Source organism: Gigantopelta aegis, chromosome 11 (assembly GCF_016097555.1).
Source record: "Gigantopelta aegis isolate Gae_Host chromosome 11, Gae_host_genome, whole genome shotgun sequence".
NCBI lineage: Eukaryota > Metazoa > Mollusca > Gastropoda > Neomphalida > Peltospiridae > Gigantopelta > Gigantopelta aegis.
Genome location: NC_054709.1, coordinates 30,275,698 through 30,295,104, shown reverse-complemented (window position 1 = coordinate 30,295,104; position 19,407 = coordinate 30,275,698). Strand labels below are relative to the sequence as shown.

The 19,407-nt window shown below is 36.7% G+C and overlaps 1 long non-coding RNA gene across 1 annotated transcript; it reads left to right on the top strand.

Moving 5' to 3' along the window:
* Positions 1 to 6,902: 6,902 nt before the first annotated feature.
* On the top strand, positions 6,903 to 7,595 carry LOC121385332. Its single transcript, XR_005959526.1, has 2 exons — positions 6,903 to 7,055; positions 7,525 to 7,595. It is a non-coding gene; the product is annotated as an uncharacterized LOC121385332 (long non-coding RNA).
* The last annotated feature ends 11,812 nt before the right edge of the window (positions 7,596 to 19,407 follow it).

Below are 19,407 nucleotides of genomic sequence, written 5' to 3'. Positions count from 1 at the left end.
AATCGTATTCTGAAAAAACACCATGAAATGGTCTATTTATTATATACATATTTCCTAATTATTGACAATATCTTTCGCTTTTTGGTAATATCTTTCGCTTATCCTATCGAAAACACGTAACGTCATGATATATTTCTTCCTATGGAACTTTGCCAGAAAATTTACTTGACCATAGACTTTTAAAAAGAAATTTTAATAAAGTATATCTTTATGAACATTTATTTAACAATACTGCGGTGCAAACATACCTGACAAAGCGATCCTCCAAAAACTCCCAATAAAACAAAACGAGCCGATCGACCCGTTAAAATTCTTACACTTACACTCGATGACACTACATTGTGTCATCATTATTTAGCTTCGTATTCAGTTCGATTTAGATATTTTATCGTAATTGCACTTCGCATCCCTTTTTTATAGGTACAGTTTTTTTAATTAATTTTTTTAATTTTTCAAATACGATCAGATGCATTGGTAATCATCAAATTTAAATACGAAGAAACGAGACAAAGGGAGATAATTTAATCATGCACTTTTACAAAAAAGTAAATACGATTTCTATATTTTCACTGTAGCTAAAATACAGTGAAAATATGACTTTTCACCGGATATGACTTTTATGGTTTCCATAGATCCATATATTTCATTGCTATGTATATAATAAGACTAAATATGTTATCTTTTTGCTGAAGGACAGCAAAGCATTTTGTCACAAGTCTGTGCTTGTTTACATTAGAATTAGCAGTTGACGTTGCATTACTTTACCTACTAGTACTCATTAATTGGATAGAATTTTGTCTCATCTTTACTTTCATTGGTCAGGGCAATATCATTTTTGATGGACCGGTGGGACCATCTCAGGGCAATATCACTATTTACGGACAGTCATGTGACTGCTTTTTGACCAATAAGAATACAGATATATTTTCATTACGTAAAAACAAATGAAGTTGTATGTTTCTGATATAGATGATAGTGAAACGCCAATAAGGACAACATCTGTTTTCCAGACGAAGTTATCTTTTTGCTGAAGGACAGCAAAGCATTTTGTCACAAGTCTGTGCTTGTTTACATTAGAATTAGCAGTTGACGTTGCATTACTTTACCTACTAGTACTCATTAATTGGATAGAATTTTGTCTCATCGAAGTTTTATATGAAGAGAGAGGATACTCAAAAACAGGATTGTTCACGAAAACAAAAACATGCAAAAAACCGTACTTGAATTTAAAACGAAATAATGTTAATAAACACGTTCAATTAATATACTGGCGTGATTGTTCTTTCTTCTTTCTCCTAAAAAGATAAATGTATATCATGTAAAATGTCCTTTGAACAGTTGTGTATTATAAACACACAGATTACATGCATGTGTCACGACTTTCTTTGTCAGAATATGGTATGGCACAATCTGACATAGCAAACACAAATAAAGAGGTTGACTTAATTGTCCTTCCTTTTCCCCTTTGAAAGTATAATAACAGAAACTAGAACGCAATTGCACAATATCAATAATCTTGTAAGAAACAATAGAAACTTAGGTCATCTCCCATTCTCCAGATTTTTACCATTCTGGTACAACTTTTATGCGAGTAGATTTTCGAGTTGGGATAGAATCCACCACGGTTTCACAAGTATTGTGTGCGTCGACTTCACGAAACTCAGTACTGTGATCTGAATGAATGTTGTCAAGGCATGGTTCGTCCGCAAATTCACCAAGTAGATCAGGAGACTCCATGCAGCCAAGATGACCACTTGAGTCAGTGACGTTGTCTCGCTTACTAAGACCCCTGATAGGTCCCATGGGTGAGGTAGCTAGGGTAGTCGGTACAACTGGGTAGCAGTTGGACCGGTGTACATCATAAGTCTTAGAACGGAATTGTGACTTGGTGAACTTTCTCACTTGGCAGTGGTCATCGGAGAGAGCTGTGATCATATATTTGTCTCTAGCTCGAGTCTTGTCCCGGTCTCCTTTAAGAAAGACCAAGTCGCCTATCTGGAGCGGACTGCTGGTTATTTTAGGGTTTCCATGTGCTTTCGATTTGCTACTGTATGGATGATTTGTTAGTCTTAACAGGTATTGTTGCAGAATGACCTGTCTGTCTGAAATTAGCAATTGTTCACCTGTTAATTGATCACGCTGGGTAAATACCCCTGTGCTGAAAGTCCACATTTCCGAATCCTGGTGTTCATGTTGGCTGTTGCTAGAGCCAGTCTAACTCTGGACAGCTGTCCGCCCTCAGGGGATAAATGTAAACACTCTAAGCCAAGTTCTTCTATGGCTCGTTCTGCTACAGGGTTCTTGTTTGGATTCTTTGATGATCCGACTTCCAAGGTTATACCATACTGGCTTAAAACTGGGTCCTTGGCAAGGGAGACAAAGCCTGGAGCTGGGTCAACTCTGATAGTTGTACCACCATCACCTAAGTGGCGAAAGTCTGCACATAATGTCTGTAGCGCTTCATTACGTCTGCGGCAAAAGACACACCAATAGTTGCTGGTGGACCTGTTGTGGACTGTGGGTAAAGCTGGGATGGTATAGATTTCAGCGAAGTACAATGGTGACATGATGAGATGACTGAATGAAGAGCTTTGTCCAAGTCTAAGGCAAAGAAATACCGTGTGAAGACTTGCTTCATTTGATACAGTGAGGGATGATCAAATCGAATATGCATTGAAGTTAACAATCCATCCAACACAGATCGTGGAACCACAATACGCTCCCGGGTTGGCTGGAAGGGTTGTTCTGCAAAAACTACAAGTAAACCATCATTCGCAATGTTTACATCCTTCAGGTATCTCTTTACATCTGGTATGTTAGTAACTTTCTTTGAAGGGCGAGTGCCTTGAGATAAGTGGGAGTGTGTCCGTCTCAGATCTGGACATTCTTGCTGAGTGGCTTGCCATGCAGCACGGCTAGTGAAAGGCATTCTTGTAGCACCTTCAATGACCTTCCTGACAGACAGGCTGCGGATAACAGAGTCGGCTGTTTCTTGAATGAACTTACATACCTGACAACTGTGGTCAGAGCATTCACTTGGGTGTCGACTGCAGAAATTAGATGGGATATTGGCTGCACCTGATATGTGTGTCACAGCAACATGGTAACGACTGACAATAGACAGGAATGTGGTAACCCGTGAACTCGCAGAAAATGCACCATGGCACAGTTTGTTATATGCTTGAACACAAGGACGGCTGTTGGTCAGGATCGGAGTTTGATTAGATGAGGCTGTGATGAATGGAGAGAAATGTTTTACTGCAGCTGCTATAGCGAGGGCTTCAACTTCACATGGTAGCCAAGTTACCTGGTGCTTCTTGAGTTTTGCACTGAAGAAGCCAGCCAGTAAGGATTTTCCGTCTCTGTAGACATATAATGTGGCTGCCAATCCACAGGTTTTCACAGATGCATCTGTGACTATCCATAAACAATCATTTGGTCTCGGAATTGTTATGGTCTTGTTGTCAGACAGGCTAGACTGAACCTTTAAGAATGATTCTGTTAAGTCATCTGTCCAAAGTATTTTATCCTTGGATTGTTTACCAGCTGTTGCTTTGTCTAATGGATGCAGTAAGTCTGCATAGCCTGGGAGAACACGGCTGAGGGCCTTGTATGCACCGATGAAGGAACGTAGTCCTTGTACTGTTGGCGGAGCTGATACTGCTGATAATGCAGCAATTTTGTGTGGGCTTGCATTTAAGGTGCCTTTGGACCAAATCCATCCGAGAATGTTAGTAGTATTGGGGCAGATTACAGTTTTGGATGCTGTTAGTCTGAGGTTGTTACATTTAAATGCGGCTAGCACAAGGCTCCAGTTTGTTAAGGTTTCTTCGGGAGTGTTTCCACCACAGAAAAGATCATCAGCCAATTTGGCAACACATCCACGTTGAATCAGGTCACCAAGCACCCTGGACATCAGTTCCTCAAGATAGGTTTCCGAGCCGGGCATACCCATGGCACAGCGGGTGTATACTCTGATACCTTTGAATGGGGTAGATACTCCACAAAACTTCATGGAAATATGGGATAGTGGAATTTGGTAAAATGCTTTTAGCAGATCTGTTTTGATGATATATTTCCACTGTCCAATTTCGCGTACGACGTTGTCAATGTTTGGCATGAGTGAAGGTTGGGGCTTACTGTACTGACCTACTTCTCCAAAGGAGGTCACAAGACGACTGCCTCCATTTGGTTTGCGGACTTAGAATGAGAGATTGAGATATTCCACTGTTACATTAACTTGTTCTGGGGTAGCAAAAATGCCCATAGCTTCTAGTTCATCAAACTTAGCTTGGAGTTCAATCAGAGTGTCTTTATTATAACTGGGCAGCCGACCTTTCCTTTGGGGTGGTAGTGTGGGGCCCATGTTTACAACCGCTTCGAGTTTACCACTGGCACCATTATATTTTGAGACAGTTGGGTTGAACACATTATATGCTAAATGAAGTTTGTGGAATTTGTCACGCATATCAGGGGACAAACATCCATCAGGATCCACGCAAATTTGATCCGAGAACGGTTGTGTATTCATGGTATTAGGTGCAGAGGTGGACTCTGGAACTTGCTCCTGACCAATAACTGTGTCATTTGTATGGGATATGGATCTTACTTGGCAAACATGTTCATTTCTTTTTAACATTATGGGGTCGTTTGTGGTGTTGAGCACTCTTATAGTATGCCCAACAGAATGTACTTCTTGAACTGGTGGCCATGCTCTCTCCAACTTGCTGTTAATATTGCTGGGACTGTCAAACCGAGGCTCTAAAGCCCACATGGAATCAGTGTCCGAAGTCAAAGGTGTGGTAAGTTCAATGAATTCTCCTGGTAAGATGGCGGTTTGTCGTGGGGGTCCACGAAGTAGGAATGCCTGGGTACGTCGTACTGAAGCCTGATTCTGTGCCTGGCGTCCATAGAAGAGGACCGTCGAGCCCTTAATAACAATCTGTCTTTTGGCAGGACGAGTGGCAATGTCATTAGTGACATGAAAGGGATTACCAGCAAGAACATCTACATCAAGTTGTCTCACCACTAAGGCATCAAGTTGGAATGTATTATCCTCTCTGGTCAGTTGACAATGAACTTCTCCTATGGCATCCAGTGGTGTGACACCATCTGCTTGGCATGCCATTTGAGATGCAGGACTTATTGGCAGTTTTATGCTTTGAGTGAAAGAAGCGCGTACCATATTGGTAGTAGCACCGGTGTCCAAAGTCAAACGAACGGGATGATGTGTATAAAACGTGTTCAAGAATGGAGATTGTATGACATCCACCTGACGAACAGTTGGGTGATCAGTGAGGGGATCATTGTCATTTTCAGACTGAAACTCATCTTCATCTGGTAGGCACTCATCATCAGTGACAAAACGAGAACGACCATACATCAAACGTCTGTCAGATTCAGGAAGGTGTTTACAACTGCATAAGTAATGGGTATTGTATGTGGGCCGGCCGGCTGCTTTACACAAAGTACAGTTCTTTGATTGTTTCTGGCTGTGTGAACCCCTCTGTTGAAAAGTGGGGTACCTTTTACTATACAGTGAGATGGATGCAGTGCGAAGGACTTTTGTGTCATCTATGCAACGTAGCTCATTCAACAGAGATGGAAGTGCTTGGGAAATCTCTGGTTTCAAGGAAGCAACAGATCGATTTCTGAGTTCTGTGCCATACTTCTGCTGTACAAGTTGCGGGAGACCACTGTAAATAAGTTGGAGCCACAACACGACCACAATGTTTTCAAGAGTTGGTGTAAGATCTTCATCCGAATCAAGGGCTTGTCCATGGTGTGTAATTCCACCATCCACAGTCAATAAATTATCCTCAATAAATGCCATTAAGCGCTGATATGTCTTCAGGTCGCTCATCAGGTTGCAGTTTAATGTCACAAAGGTCAAGGAAATGTGCCCCCGTAGATTGGAACCCATAGTGCTGACGAATCTTTTGCCAGATATCGTCAAGAGAAGTGGAATTTTTTATTATCGAGTTGCGTGATATCACTGAACAATAATTAGCTATCTGTCCAAGCATGAGGCCGAGTTGAGCATTTTTTTGAGCAGCTGTTTTCCGTTGAGCCTCGGGTACAGATACATTATCGTTCCGAAATCCCCTTTCTGGATTAGCGGCGGTCTTTTTTTGCCATGTGGTCCCTTTTGTTATGAACGGTGCGAAGTTATTGTCGAGGGACAAAATATACATTAAGTTTTGTTTCCAGTTTTCAAATGAATTAATGGTCTCATTTTTAGTGAGCTGCCATTGTTTGGGGCTCTACTATTAGCCATGATTAATATAAAATGTCAGTAAGTTAGTTAGATTTAACAGTTTGTAACAAATAACCGCAGCGGAAGTTACGAGATCGTGTTTACCTCGACAACAGGAATGCTACTGTTAATACATGTGCTTGAAATTTTCACAATGTTCTGTTGAATACTTCGTGTAATGTGAAAAGGTCAAAGATGTTGATAACATCGATTTCTTTGTGTTGAAATCTTCAAAGGCGTAGATTACAAACGCTGCCACCACGCCAATAAGGACAACATCTATGTTTTCCAGACGAAGTTTTATATGAAGAGAGAGGATACTCAAAAACAGGATTGTTCACGAAAACAAAAACAGGATTGTTCACGAAAACAAAAACATGCAAAAAACCGTACTTGAATTTAAAACGAAATAATGTTAATAAACACGTTCAATTAATATACTGTCGAAAAGTAAATAAAATAAATAAATAATAATTTGTAGATAACACTATAGTAGTTATATGACTGTCTTTTTTAATGAAACGATAAGGTGAAAATATAGCCCCCCCCCCCCCAAAAAAAAAAAAATAATAATAATAATAATAATAATAATTAAAAAATAATAATAATAATAAATAATAATAATAATAATAAATAAAAATAAATATATACAAATCAAATAAAATTTTAAAAAATCCTTTATTGTCTCTCCCGTAGCGGGCATTACAACTGACAATGCCACAAGTAGTCGGCAATATGTTGGTTCAGGACGAATGAAATCTAACAAAAAGATTCGACAAGTAGGCCTAGCTATTATTAGGTCTCACTACACAGAACACTTCCGGGTGACAGTTCATTCATCCACTATAGTTCCTAATTGGGACACATGTTATGGGTCACATATTCACTTCTAGCAAATGGTGAAGAATTAAAACAATATGTATGTTTAATGGTAAGCCTTCTGGCTGTATTTTGCCCATGTTATTTTGTAATATTGTGCATCGACCTTTTGGGACATGGGTATATAGCGCAAGTGACAGCCGGAGTGAATCGGTTAATGAACCACCTATTCGGACCGGTACTATAGCCAGATGCGGTCATATAGCAAAAAACTGAGACGGAAATGTTCTCAATTTTGGAGTGAAAATAAATGCTTATATAATGTATGTTTGCAATGGTGTATGTTGTTAGTGCCAACGAGAACCCGTTCTATGGGCAATCTTCGCTTGGAGTTGGGCAGTTTAACATGGGTTTCAATGGCAGATGACATCTGTGTAGTGAGACCTTAGGTGTTGATGCCTTCCAACATGGCCGACCGCTATGGATCGTGGGTAATCTAGAATGACGCGTAACCCTCTATTTCATAGGTTTTTTCGAATACGATTTTTGTCAACGAGTTATGTGTGAAAACCATATTTCCACATCACGAGTTGACATAGAAATCGTATTCTGAAAAAACACCATGAAATGGTCTATTTATTATATACATATTTCCTAATTATTGACAATATCTTTCGCTTTTTGGTAATATCTTTCGCTTATCCTATCGAAAACACGTAACGTCATGATATATTTCTTCCTATGGAACTTTGCCAGAAAATTTACTTGACCATAGACTTTTAAAAAGAAATTTGAATAAAATATATCTTTATGAACATTTATTTAACAATACTGCGGTGCAAACATACCTGACAAAGCGATCCTCCAAAAACTCCCACAAAAACAAAACGAGCCGATCGACGCCGTTAAAATTCTTACACTTACACTCGATGACACTACATTGTGTCATCATTATTTAGCTTCGTATTCAATTCGTTTTAGATATTTTATCGTAATTGCACTTCGCATCCCTTTTTTATAGGTACAGTTTTTTAATTAATTTTTTTAATTTTTCAAATACGATCAGATGCATTGGTAATCATCAAATTTAAATACGAAGAAACGAGACAAAGGGAGATAATTTAATCATGCACTTTTACAAAAAAGTAAATACGATTTCTATATTTTCACTGTAGCTAAAATACAGTGAAAATATGACTTTTCACCGGATATGACTTTCATGGTTTCCATAGATCTATATATTTCATTGCTATGTATATAATAAGACTAAATATGTTATCTTTTTCCTTAAGGTACAGCAAAGCATTTTGTCACAAGTCTGTGCTTGTTTACATTAGAATTAGCAGTTGACGTTGCATTACTTTACCTACTCATTAATTGGATAGAATTTTGTCTCATCTTTACTTTCATTGGTCAGGGCAATATCATTTTTGATGGACCGGTGGGACCGTCTCAGGGCAATATCACTATTTACGGACGGTCATGTGACTGCTTTTTGACCAATAAGAATACAGTAATATTTTCATTACGTAAAAACAAATGAAGTTGTATGTGTCTGATATAGATGATAGTGAAAAGTAAATAAAATAAATAAATAATAATTTGTAGATAACACATGTAGCATTGATTAGTAGTTATATGAGTCTTTTTTAATGAAACGATAAGGTGAAAATATAGCTGTGTTAAAAGTCTATGTGAGGTAGGGATTTTGTTGGGTTTTTAGGCGGAACGGGAGGCATATTTTTATTAAATTTTAAATACTGATATATGTGCAGAATTAAACATCACTAGAAATCCGCATGAACATTTAAGTATAATTCTAATTATTGTTAAAAGTAGCAAATACATTCCAATTAAGTTCATTTTATTATATAAATATTTTAATTTTGCACTGATTTTGGTCTTAAACCATTCCAATGTAAACTTTAGTAGACTGTTTTTCGCTGCCATTATATCATCTGATATAAAATATGTACGTTAGTCGCTAGAGATTAACAACTCCAAGAAGCTACTCGCGACGCTCATGACAACTGTCGGCCATGCCCGTCAAGTGGTATACAGCCTGGACTCCGACAAGGGAAGTTACTCTTCGCGCAATAGGAATGCGAAAGAGGTCTGTTGGTTAATTTCACTTAATTTATCGACAGGTAGTTCCTTGCTGGAACCTTTTGGGATTGGGTAGAGTGAGCCGGTATTCTTTTGTCAGACTCCCTCTGCGTACAAGTGCATATTAGGGAGCCTGGCTCCCCATGGGACGTAGTGTAGTAGTGCTAGGCCATTAAAGGTAGTTCGGATGCATTATCATCATTAGTCAATGCGTCCCGTGTGATCGTGCTGTAATTAGTATGCGTGCTGTATGATTGTTGCTAATTAATTATCTCTTTAGGTTGTATCTATTGCACAGTCACAAAAACGTAGACAAAAAATCAACTTACCCAAGAAAAGAACTTCACCTTCTCATGGATTTAAAGGAATACAAGGAGAGGGGGAAGAATTGTACTAACCTAACTATTAGTATCCATTAGTATCCAGGGTCTTTTATATGCACCATCCCACAGACATGATAGCATATACCACGGCCTTTGATATACCAATCGTGATGCACTGGCTAGACCGAGAAATAGGTCAATAGATCCACCGACGGGGATTGACCCTAGACCGACCGCGCATCAAGCGAGCACTCTACCACCGTACTACATCCAGCACCTGTATGCAAATGGATAATCTAAAGAATAATTTTAAAGTAATGTCTGATTTCAATTGACAAAAAAACAAACAGCTCTAATAGTGACAATAAACACGGCAGTGTGTAAAACCTAGGGTCTGTCTCTTTAAGAGAAAGATTCAACAGAGATCACATGAGTTGTATAAATGATGAAGTTTATTCGACATTAGTAAAAGCGTACATTGGCTCCAAGCCTGTTTAACAGAGGTAGTCAACATAAACATAATACAAATCATGGCAGACATCTTGTCAGAGGACTACAGACGAAGGTTCGGCAGGAATCAGTTCTAGATTTTTTTATGTTGAGAATAAATTATTAATGATGAAGGTTATCGACTTTACCTATTGACAGTTATTGGCTTCACCCACTGACAGTTATCAGCTTCACCCAGAAACAGTTATGAGCTTCACTCGGTGACAGTTATCGGCTTCACCCAATGACAGTTATCAGCTTTACCCAGTAACAGTTATCAGCTTCAACCAGTGACAGATATCAGCTTCAACCAGTGACAGTTATCGGCTTCACCCAGTGACAGATATCAGCTTCAACCAGTGACAGATATCAGCTTCAACCAGTGACAGTTATCAGCTTCACCCAGTAAGTTATCAGCTTACTCAGTGACAGTTATCGGCTTCACCCAGTGACAGCTATCAGATTTACCCAGTAACAGTTATCAGCTTACCCAGTGACAGTTATCGGCTTCACCCAGTGACAGTTATCAGCTTACCCAGTGACAGTTATCGGCTTCACCCAGTAACAGTTATCAGCTTACCCAGTGACAGTTATCAGCTTCACCCAGTGACAGCTATCGGATTTATCCAGCGACAGTTATCGGCTTCACCCAGTGAGAGTTATCAGCTTCACTCGGTGACAGTTATCAGCTTTACCCAGTGACAGTTATCAGCTTCACCCAGTGACAGCTATCAGATTTACCCAGTGACAGCTATCGGATTTACCCAGCGACAGTTATCGGCTTCACCCAGTGACAGTTATCAGCTTCACTCGGTGACAGTTATCAGCTTTACCCAGTGACAGTTATCAGCTTCACCCAGTGACAGCTATCAGATTTACCCAGTGACAGTTATCAGCTTCACTCAGTGACAGTTATCGGCTTTACTCAGTGATGGTTATGAGCTTCACCATGAGTTATTGGCTTTACCCAGTAAGTTATCAGTTCACCAGTGACAGTTATCGGCTTTACCCAGTAACAGTTATCAGCTTCATGCAGTGAGTGTTATCAGTTTCACTCAGTGAGTTATCAGCTTTACTCAGTGACAGTTATCGGCTTCACCCAAAATGGGTTCCCATGATCACAAGACACAGAACTGAAATTTCTTTTGCCATGAACAGATTTTAAAATCTTTTCAATGCACTGTTTGAACCCCCCTTTTTTGCAGGTGTAAATATAAAGTGCAACACTTTGTATGTGGGTACTACCGGGGTGAATTGAAAATCTGTTTGTATCAGTGTTATCACATGTTAACTTTGTCACAACTGGAAGTGACTTGGTGTTGAGAACCCCTGGATCATATGACCTCTCAGAGGTCAGAAGAATGCTCTAACATGGAGTTAAAACAAGAGTAAGAATAATTACAATTTTGCTACGACAGATTTAATTTCAACAATGATGTAGCAACATACTGTTTTACTTATATAGCATAAGTAATGTAAATGTTAAGGTATTGTCCACACTGAAAAAGATAACAAATTTAATGTTTTAATTTCAATCCATTCTGTTAACCTTTATATGTTAACACAACTTACTTTTAATGCTTATACCTGAATCTTAAAGTATTAAGTGATATTTATTTCAAACTTTTATTTAATTTTACATTTACAAGATGCAAATAATGTCAATTTCAACTCGTTATCTAAAATTATAAAAAGTAACGTTTAACACCCCAGGACATCTTTAATAGACACTTATATGTATATAATTGCAATCACGTTTAATTCCACCTTCATACCTTCATCTGTAATTCCTGACAAGGGTCACCAATACAGTACCGGTACATTGTAGTACATTGTAATACTTAATAAAACTCAGTTCAACAAAATACAAAACATTGAGTCCCTGCCCATATATAACTATGTATAATATATATTTATATCATGTAAAATTCTAAAAACATAATTTCGTAATAAAACTCTACATACACATCAACTCGTTTAATTAATTAACTAATTGGCTTCACGGATCACAAGCCTTGGTGCGTCTCACAACAGACGACATATGTGGAGCCTTTGTAACAACAAGTCTATCAGGTCATCAAATAGCAACATGTTCAGTCAAGTCTTATCAGGTCATTGAATAGCAAAGATATCCAAAGAATTTAATTGATTTAAATTTTCAAAAATAAGTCATGCAAAATATTTTGGGCATATCCCCATTTCCAGGTTATGCCCACTTTAAAATGTACAGACATCTGTTTTATATACAGGTGCATTTATGAAGGTGTTTAAGAATTGTAACCATAAAATCAGGATTTGTAAATTCGGCCCAACATGTTTAGCCGAGTGGCAGTGCAATGTGTTAGCCTTTAAAACAACCGCCGGACAGAAGGGAGAGGAAAGGAATGTATAACAACACCGCAGTGTATTGTTAGCCGACTATTTGATGTCTCAGGTAAATGTCTAATGCTAATGTCAGACTACCAACTGCTAGCAGAGAGTTGGCCAACGTTACGATTTTCATGACTGTCCACTTGCTAGTCTGAGCTCTCTTACAACTCCATTCTCGTCGTATAACCCATTAGTTATTAATCTGAGCACTCTTACAACTTGATTCTCGTCGTATAACCCATTAGTTGTTAATCTGAGCACTCTTACAACTCGATTCTCGTCGTATAACCCATTAGTTATTAATCTGAGCACTCTTACAACTCGATTCTCGTCGTATAACCCATTAGTTATTAATCTGAGCACTCTTACAACTCGATTCTCGTCGTATAACCCATTAGTTATTAATCTGATCACTCTTACAACTCGATTCTCGTCGTATAACCCATTAGTTATTAATCTGAGCACTCTTACAACTCGATTCTCGTCGTATAACCCATTAGTTGTTAATCTGAACACTATTCCTGTCATATAAACTATCAGCTGTTAATCTGAGCGCCTTGAATCGTGACTTGAAGAAATTACAATGCAACTGTCGATTTTGACCAACTTTCTGCTGGCAGTTGACTGTCTGAGCCTAGCTGGTTGAATGTTGTACCTGGAAATGGTTGATTTATGACAAAACATAATCATTCAAGCACAGAGCAAGACTTTCAGTTAATCCCAACAATTAAAACCAATTCTGGAACCAGTTGTTCAAAGCATAATTAAATTAACCATAGTACTTTAATCTGGTATTCTCCTTATCTTTTATAAAAATGCAAACTAAGCATAATTAAATTAACTCTAGTACTTTAGTTTGGTATTTTCCTCTTTTTTTTAAAAATATATATATATGTATATATTTCTAGCACAATGACGTCGTAGAGAAGTTCTAGAAAGGTGCTAGAAAGGGTGGTAGAAAAACCGTCTACCACGTGTGTAGACGCTAATCCGCCCTTTTCATTGGTTAATATTAGGATGTACACGGCAGTTGCTACCGGTTGATTACGTCATTTTTTAAACAAAGTAGTATATGACGTCACATAATATGAGTAGGTCTTCTCGACACCACTGTATGCTTTCACACTCATGACGTAACATGGGTGTCAGCTTAGAGGTGACGTCACGTTACAAAAATAAAATGAAGAGACTTACAGTATAGTTAGACTAAATTAATAATAAAATTTATAAGACAGATTGTGCTAGAAAATATTTCTGGCACTCGTCCTTTTGTACATGGTTTTTCTGACACTCGTCTCAAGAAAATCAATCCATGGAGCTCACTAAAGCTCGCTCCAAAGATTGATTTTCTTGAGACTCGTGTCAGAAAAACCATCTACAAAAGGACTCATGCCAGAAACTATTAATATATATATATATATATATATATATAAATGCAAACTAAGCATAATTAAATTAACCCTAGTATTTCAGTCTGATATTTTCCTTTTATTTTTATTTTTTTTATAAATGCAGACTAAATTTTAGATTTTGTTACGAATGGATACCTTTGGTTGTTGTAAATCAAGTCTCCATATTATGTTATCACTGATTCAGTCCTTGGTTTTGAACATTTCTGTTCAGCAATCACTGCTTAAGATAGCTAATGTTTGAACAACTGGCCCCTTATGTTTGTCCTGCTAATAGTTACCATGGTAATATTCTCTAATTATGTAGCCATGTCCTTCACATTCACTTGTTATATGGTATCTTTTACCTATAATACAACTGTAAGGTAGCGACTACCGTATTTGTTTCTGAGGTTAATATACTTGATTATTATCCATATGGTTCAAGATAACTGAGTTAATAATAATCATACGAAGCACACGTGTAATAACAAGTGTAATGATGTAATTGTGGGAAGCGACGTCATAACATGACGTTGCTTCTCCCGTCCTAGCTCAGACTGTGCATTTGAAATATGACATCATTTCGTTGTCTCCTTCCAGTTCTGGCTGGAACATTTTGAGTTGGGTCTTGTTGTTCATAAAGAAAACAACAATAATATGGATAATAAAGAAATTATTACACTCGCGTGAGTCGTACTGATTTTACGAAACTCCTGTCAGGATTCATGTATTACACTTGCTCTCGCTCGGGCAATACACAAATCCTGACACTCGTTTCGTAAAATCAGTACGACACACAAGCTCATTTAATAATCTCTATTTATTAAACACATTAAAAAAAATAAAAAGTCTTAATTATTTTGATTTGAAGGAAGTTGCTACCCAACCAAGTTATAAAGTAAGAGTCATCACTGTGTGATATTCTGTCTGACATACTGTTATTAGACAGGGACCAGACCACGACAGGCATGCTTCAACCCAGACTGGTTACAGACACAAGCACGCTAAGACCGCATTCCAATCCTATTGTGTTATAACGAAAGCATCTTTGAAAATAACATTTGACAAACAATAATCATACATACGTGCTTTCATCTTTAAAAACATTTATATTTAAATGCCAATTACAGAAAAAATCCTTCATCAATGTCCAATTACATTCTTGAACCATCACAATACTACTACCTAAACATCTACTGTACTTTGTCTACTACTGTGAAGTGAATTTGGGTAAGATGATATATATTTTCTTTCTCTATATATATATACACAACAAAATAAAATTGTAACAATAAATTGTACAGTCACTGTGATAAAAATTTAAAGCAAATTTAACAAAAATAGTTAAAATGTAACATTTCATTTTAAAACAAAACTTAAAAATAACTATTTCAGTAATGGTTATCAACCTGTCCATTTCAGTTTAAAAAGAAATTTAAGAATAAAATAACTATTTCTTACGATATATGAATTGTCCCCCATATCTTGTGTAAGACATTAAAAATGTGACATTTCATTTTTTTTTAAAGGAAAACCAGGAAGAGAATAATAATATACCTATGTGTATATTAGTTTTATGAACTGTCCCCCAAATCTTATTTAAGATCAAAATATTCTTCTCCTGACCACTCAAGTTTATCTAAAACAAGACTACCTTAGAAGTACCGGATGAGGGGGGAGAAGTGGAGGAGCGAGGGATGCATACATAAATTAAAATGACATCTGAAAGCCAAGCTTTATTATTAATATGGATTAATACTTCGTTTTTTTTTTAAATGGACCTCCGCCAACCAATTTTTCTTTTACACTTGTGAGAAAAAACATCTACAAAAGTACGAGTACCAGAAACTATTAATTAGGAGATAACCATATGGAGTTTTTAGATTTGCGAGTGTTATTGGCTATTTGATCCCGCAAATGTCATTTTTGACCGAAAGCTTTAGCCTTCGGTCAAAAATTAAATATTTGCGGGTATCAAATAGACAATAACACCCGTAAACCTAGAAACTCAATATCGTTATGTCCATTGTAAACTGAATCATTTTTCTACGGAACTGTGTATTTGGTATTTCTTTAAAAAAATATCTGGCTACAATCTGTAGACCTTCGAATCGCCTGTTCCAATTGCTAATGATGTCACTTTCTAATGACGTCATTAGCGTACCGGGTTTTATTTTCCTTTGATCCCGGAAAACGAATGTAATTAACCAATCACAATACAGAACACACTAGCTATCTTAACCAATCACAATACAGAACACTCGCCATCAGTTTACAATCTCATTTAAAACTCTGGTGATATACCAGAAGCATACACAGTACTTGCTCTTACGAACCAGAAAATTTACATTTATAACAAATTCTGTTTTCAATTTTCAAAAACTACATGTACTGCAGGCCTCAAACCTATTCTATATTTTTACCTGATTCAAATCGACTTAAAAGGCTTATACAGATTAAAACGTATTACTAAAAGGTTTTCTCCCTGAAACACTAGCCTTCTCTTAAAGGCGTAGAGACTAGTTTTACTACATATAGTTAAATCTACAAACCTGCAACACACTAAGGTGATGTTTAAAAAATACCCTCTAAAAATAACTAGAGCTTGTCTCGATAACCATTACTTCTCAGATGAATGTGCATTTTTAGAATTATTAAAGACGCATGTTGCAGTATTACAGAACCATTTCAGGGCCCGTGCTTATAAAACTTAGTCTAGACTTTGATAAAGTCAGACTTTAATGTAATGCTATTTGAATGGCGTTGACTTTAATAAAGTCCAGACTTTATGGTTTATAAGCACGGGGTCAAATGTCCGAAAATGAATATTCTAAATAATAAAATGTAAGTACTTCTAATTTAATTTATCAGAAACCATTTTAATAGTAAAAAAAATGCAATGTAGTTTTTAAAACTTAGGGTCTGTCACGTTAAGTTTTGCTGATAATTTCTTCACCAAGTATCAGTCTAAACATTAAAGGGAGGTAATCATGAAGGTGCATTGTTTGTTAGAGCTAAATTAAAGAATAAATATTGCACTCGACAATGTTCTACCATTTCCAACAAGTGATAATGCTGTTTTAAAACTTAAAGCTCAAATATTGCTTTTTACTCTTTGTTTTGTTTATTTATATGTACAGATTTCTAGTTTATTATATAACATTCATTGAAACATTTGAAGATATCATTGAAACAATAGCGCAGTCAGTCACTATTAAAAACAACATACAAAATGTGTTAATACGACAGTAAAAAATAAATATTTTTTATAGTGTGGTGACCATGAGTGACAGTTTTAATATTATAAAATTGTACCAAATGTAATCAAGTGTAATCAAGTTTGGTCATTTTAACCAGTTAATTTTTTTAAACAAGTTTTACCACTTAAAAAGAGTTTGACCCTTTAAAACCAGTTTTATGTACCATCCGAAACCAGTTTGATCATCTCAAACCAGTTTGACACATTAAAACAAATTTGTCCATCTAAAACCAGTTTGATCATCTCAAACCAGTTTGACCCTTTAAAACCAGTTTGACGTACCATCCAAAACCAGATGAATTTTTTGTGGGTTAGAATGAAACCAAGTGGATAAATAAATCACATTTCCTTATTTGGTCAGACTAGTACATTACAGATATCGGAATGAAACAAAGTATAAAATCTGAGTTAATCTTAAAACAGGAAACACATGAAGTATCTCTCTATATATACATCTCTATATAATTCTAATCTTAAATACATCTATGTTAACATATATCTCTGTAAAATAGTCAAGATCTGCGTAACAATACTAACATGCAACAGTGATAACATATTGGCCCTATATACTATTTTCTTTACACGTAAAACAATATCACCATGTCTTGAGTTCACAACATATTTCAATGGATATCTCAGTAAGCATGAAATATACGGTAATGTCCAAATTTATACACATCAAATGAGAAAATAACATTGCAAATATACAGAACTCAACAGAAATTGAGAAAATGAAACAAAATTGCCAACATGTAAAACATAATATTATATACATATTTTTGATTTGTTATCTTCCTCACAATTTATTGCTAAAACAGAAACATGTACAATTTTGGATCAGTAAATGAAATATGAAAAGGTGCAAATTCCCTTTAATGTAATAACTGGTCCCTTAGTCGGAATGTGGGCCACATTCTAGATCTAAAAGGCCAGTCAATGCAATAACTAGTCCCTGGCAAATAAACCAGGACCAACTTTCAGTCAATGCAATAACTGGTCCATAAGTAAAACACGTGGTCCAAATCCCACACAAAGGCCAGTCATTACAATAACTAGTCCCTGGTAAATAAACCAGGACAAACTTTCAGTCAATGCAATGAATGGTCCCTTAATAAAACCCAAACCTTTGCAGCAACAAAACACTGCTGAGCCAATTTACACATGACTGCATGCAGAACATGGAACTACACATCCAGCCTAATGGAAATTCTTACTTGTTAACTGATTGTCTGTGTACAACAATTATTTTGTAACCATGACAACTGTCGTTTTTTGATGCAATAAACATTTGAAAGATGTTGTAACTTCCAACAACATTATGAATAAATCAAGTAAAATAAGGTTAAAATTTGCCTTGTTTAACGACACCACTAGATCACATTGACTTATTAATAATCGACTTACATTTTTTCATTAACAGCTGTGTATTTTATAGGCTGGACGGTACATACCACAGCATTTGATAAACCAGTTATGGCGCACTTGTTGGAATAGGAACAACCCAGTCAGAGAATGGACCCACTAAGGAGGTTTGATCCTGCGACCAAATCCCTTGAATCGAACACTCTACCCACCGAGCCAGATGAAAACATACGTAATGTCATCTTCTGATATTTTATTACAACTGGGCAAAACATTTCTTATTTTGTCTGGACTCTTACAGGTGTAATGTTCATAAAGCGAACAATGTCTTTAACATCAGATCTGATACCAAGTGTAATTACAGTGGCGCCGTTAAAACAGTTCCACGGCTGAAAATATCATCTCTAGAGCACAGTGATTTATTAATCATCGGCTATTGATGTCAAACATTTGGTAATTTCTACATTAAGTCTTAGAGGGGATCTTACATACACTGCGTAAACAAAACATAGGTTAACTACACAAAATAATATTTGTGCGAGTGACATGCAAACAAAACCATCGTTCTCGCAGTTTTTCTACAGGCCTGTATTTAAACAAAGTATATTCCAGGAAATACCCAGCGACTTCTTAAATGAAAATAAAGAAATACAATATTTGTTTTGAAGTGGGCACACACACACAAATTGACCGGACCATACAGAACACAAAACAATCACAAACCATAACTCTGCCCTGCAATAATAACCACAAATATTTTCTACACTATCAATAATATCACAAACATTTGATTACAGAGGAATGTAGCAGACATGTTAATACCAAAGTCACCGTGTATCAACATACCACCGAGTTTGCTTAGCATAGTTCAACATCAATACGCACAACCAGAGATACTTCGCTCTTACAAACACCTCCCAGCTGTTACAATTTTCTAGCAGACACAAATACAACCTTGGAACAGTTACAAATACCTTCCCAGCTATTGCAAAAACATTCTCAACTGTTACAAATACCTCCCTAATTTTTTTT